The sequence below is a fragment of the Tamandua tetradactyla genome, assembly GCF_023851605.1.
Source record: "Tamandua tetradactyla isolate mTamTet1 chromosome 15 unlocalized genomic scaffold, mTamTet1.pri SUPER_15_unloc_4, whole genome shotgun sequence".
Taxonomy (NCBI): Eukaryota; Metazoa; Chordata; class Mammalia; order Pilosa; family Myrmecophagidae; genus Tamandua; species Tamandua tetradactyla.
In genome coordinates, this window is record NW_027518247.1 from 322,693 (window position 1) to 326,444 (window position 3,752).

The following is a 3,752-nucleotide window of genomic DNA, read 5'->3' on the forward strand; positions in this document are numbered from 1 at the left end:
AAAAAAAAGCACTATATTTCTCAAACTCATAAAAATAGATTTTGAACAGTAACTGAGCATCCTAGAATCCTGGCTTCACTCATTAGACATGTGACATCAAGTATGTTTCCTCAGTTATAAAACAGAAATAATACTGCCTACATCAAGGTGTGGTGAGAATTAAATGATAAACATATAAGGAGTATAAGGCACTTAGCATAGTGCTGGCACAAAAAGTAACAGTTTTCCACTGTATAGACACTAAAAAACACAAGCATCAAAGAAATTTTTTTCTCTACACAGTGCTTTTCATGTGGGTTTGCTGATGAATGTTGAGGTGCATCTTCAACCTGAAATTTTCTCACACATGGTGCATTTAAATGGTTCCTCTCCTACGTGGCTTTTCTGGTGGCATGCAAGTTCTGAGTCCAAAATAAAACTTTCTACACAGATTTTGCACTTATGGGGCTTCTCCCTTCTATGAACATTCTGATGGGAAATAAGCTCAGAGATATCAAGAAAGGTGGTCTCACACTTGAGGCATTTTAAGGGTTTGAACGTTGGGAATGAAAGTAAACTTTCCTCACAATGGTTGAATGGTTTTTCCCCCTTGGGGCCCTTCTTGGGATGGACAAGGCGTGAGGAATGCCCCAGGTTCTTCCCATCCTTAGTGGAATGGGACTGACTTGCCAATGTGTGAGTTTTCTAATGCAAAGCAGGATTCATTTTCTGACTAAAATATTTCCCACGCTTAGCATACATATGGGTCTGTTCTGCACTATGGGTTTTCTGATGCTTTGCCAATCCTGGGAGCCACATAAAGCCTCTCCTGCATAAGCCACATGTATATGATTTCTCCTTTACATGGATATTCATGTGCTGAGACAGATGTGAGTGCTGGCAGAAGGCGGTGCCATACTCAGCACCTGGGAATGCTTCTGGCTGCTATGGATTCTCCTGTGTGTCTTCAGGTTGACTCTATGACTGAAGATTTTCCCACAGTCACCACATTCATACCTTTTCTTACCCAAATGAATTTTCTGATGCAGAACAGGTTATGAATTATCGCTGAAGCTGTGGTCACATTCAGGACTCTTACACTCACTATTGGCTTCTTCCCAGGGAAAGTCAAGGATGTCAGAAAGTGCTCTGGTTCCTAAACATTGAGATAGTTCTACCAGTGGGGTATGATTTTCAATGGTAACGAAAAGGCTTCTGAGACTTTTTCTGCAAATGGGTGTTCCAGTTGATATTGTCCCTTCAGGGCTTTCAACTTCATCCTCAGCAGATTCTTCTGGATAAAAGACAAGGGGTATGGCAATGGAGCATTTTTCTAAGGCAAGCTCTTCAAGTTCCATAGACTCTAGACTTAACTGCTGATTAACCTCCACCTCGCTTTCCCCACTCAGCAAGGCCATATCCTCCAAACATTCCTGTGCAACGTCTCTGCTGAGAGACCTCTGGGCAGGGTGCAGACTCACACATTCCTCTTGGGAAAAATACACAGCCAGATCTTCAAACAGCACTGGTCCCTGGGCCGCAGTTGCCGGGGGCAAGGACGCCATTCGTGAGGTGTGCCTTCAAGTCGCCACAGGGATTTCGGGACAAAGCTTAGAAAGCCTCGACCCACTCTAGCAGAAGCAACAGGAAGCAAAGCCCGACTGAGCGTGAAGACCCTCAGCCGTTGCCACCGACAGACTCCCACACTCTCCCTAAATCCATAATTTTGAACATAAACTGTACAAAGATATAAGTGGAAAGGAGTACAGAAAATGGTAGTTTATGGGATGAGTAAAAAAGTTGAGGGATAAAGAGGCATACAAAAATATTATTGCATGCTATTGAAGTTAAATTGGTATCAAACAATATATGATTGTTGTATATTTAGGATGTTAGATTTTAACCTCATGGTAAGTACAAAGAAAATAGATAAGAAATATGTCCAAACAAAAAATAGAAGGCACTAAATATGTAACATCACAGGAAATCTGATCAATATAAAATTATCCATTAATAGTAGTGAAAGGAAAAATGCCCTAAGATTATTTTGTTCTGAAGCTGATAAAATCAATATATGAAAAATGGGTTTTCTTTTACATTAGGTACACGTTTCCAGTTTTAAGTCCATGAAAATATCTCAATTAAGGCATCTATGTAGACAAGTCACCTTGAGACTGGGCTCCTCTGTCAGATAGCCAGTCAACATGTTGAAGTTTGCTGATCCTTCTCTCCTGGATTTCATTGCTTCAGTTTCTGATCTTTCCATCTGTGGCTTTTCCTCTAAACTTCTCTGGGTGTTTCTCTGAATTTTCTCTCTTAACTTCTGTATTTGTTTTATTCTCTTGTAGAGGACACCGATAAGAGGATTAAGATCTGTCTTGAATGAGTTGGATCACATTTCAATGTGAAATAACCAATCAAAAGTTTTTACTTATAATAGGTCTTCACCCATGGGAATGGGTTAAAAGAACATGGCCTTTTCTGGTGTGTGTAACAGCTTCAAACTACTAAAAAGATTTACAGAGTTTAATAACAAAATGTCAGAAGAAACCCTGAAATATCAGTAGTGATTTTTAATATAACTGAATTAAACTCTCTAGCCAAAAGGCAAACATTGGCAGATTGGATAGAAATGCATTACCCAATTTTATGTTCTCTCAAAGAGACACAGTTTAAATTCAAAGAATCAAGTAGGTTGAGGTTGAAAGTATGTTAAAACAAAATAAAACATACCATGCAAGTAGAAACCAAAAGATAGCTTTGGGTGGTGTTTTGGTTTAAAAAGTTGGCAGAATGCAATATATCAAAACTAGACTTTAAAATGAGGATTTATTTGCAAATTTATAGTTGTAGGCCATGAAAATGCCCCAATTAAGGCATTAAGAATATGATGCCTGGACTCTGAAGAAAGGCCAGCATCTGGGACACCTCTGTCACATGGGAAGGCATGTGGCCGACATCTGCTGGTCCTTCACTCCTGGGCTCTACAGCTTTCCACTTCTGAATCCAATGGGCTTCTCTCTGAGCATCTGTTGTTCTATTCTACATCTCTGGAGATATTTTCCCTCTGTAAGCTCTCTCCAAGTGTTTTTTTTCCCCTCTTTTACCCCTATAAAGGACTCCAGTAAAGGATTAAGACCCGCCTTGAATTGAGCTCATCACACCTCAATTGAAATAATCTAGTCAAAATCCCACCCAAAATAGGGCTACACCCACAGGGATGGATTAAAAGAACATGGCCTTCTGTTGGGGCCATGGGGCTATGGGGCCATTCTCTTGGGGTCAGCTTTGAACCAACTGATGGATAGATAAGTAAAATGTGGTATTATAGAATACCACAGTGAAATACTGTTCTGCCATAAAAAGGAATGAAGTCCTGATACATGTGACAAATTGGATGAAACTTGAAGTCATCATGTTGAATGAAATAAGCCAAAAACAAAAGGACAAATATTGTACAATCTTAGTGATTTAAAATATTTAACATAAGAAAACTCATATTCAGAATCTGTACTGTAGTTTACCATGGTTTTGATGGGTGTAGAGAATGGGAAATTAAGACATAATGTACAAGGTTCTTATTTGAAAGCTGGGAAATATTTTGGTAGTGGTTGATGATTATGGTAGCAAAACATTATGAATGTAATTAACAACAGTGAAATGGGTATCTGTATGTGATTAATGGGCTACCCTAGATTGTATTTGTGCTAACAGTAAAAAAAAAAAATTAAAAGCTAGTAAGGGAGGTTTCATTACCTTTTTTGAATTTCTGA

General features: G+C 39.0%; 1 pseudogene; it reads right to left on the reverse strand.

Moving 5' to 3' along the window:
* Nucleotides 1-274: 274 nt before the first annotated feature.
* LOC143672804 (uncharacterized) lies at nt 275-1,676 on the reverse strand (annotated as a pseudogene).
* Between the last annotated feature and the right edge of the window lie 2,076 nt (nt 1,677-3,752).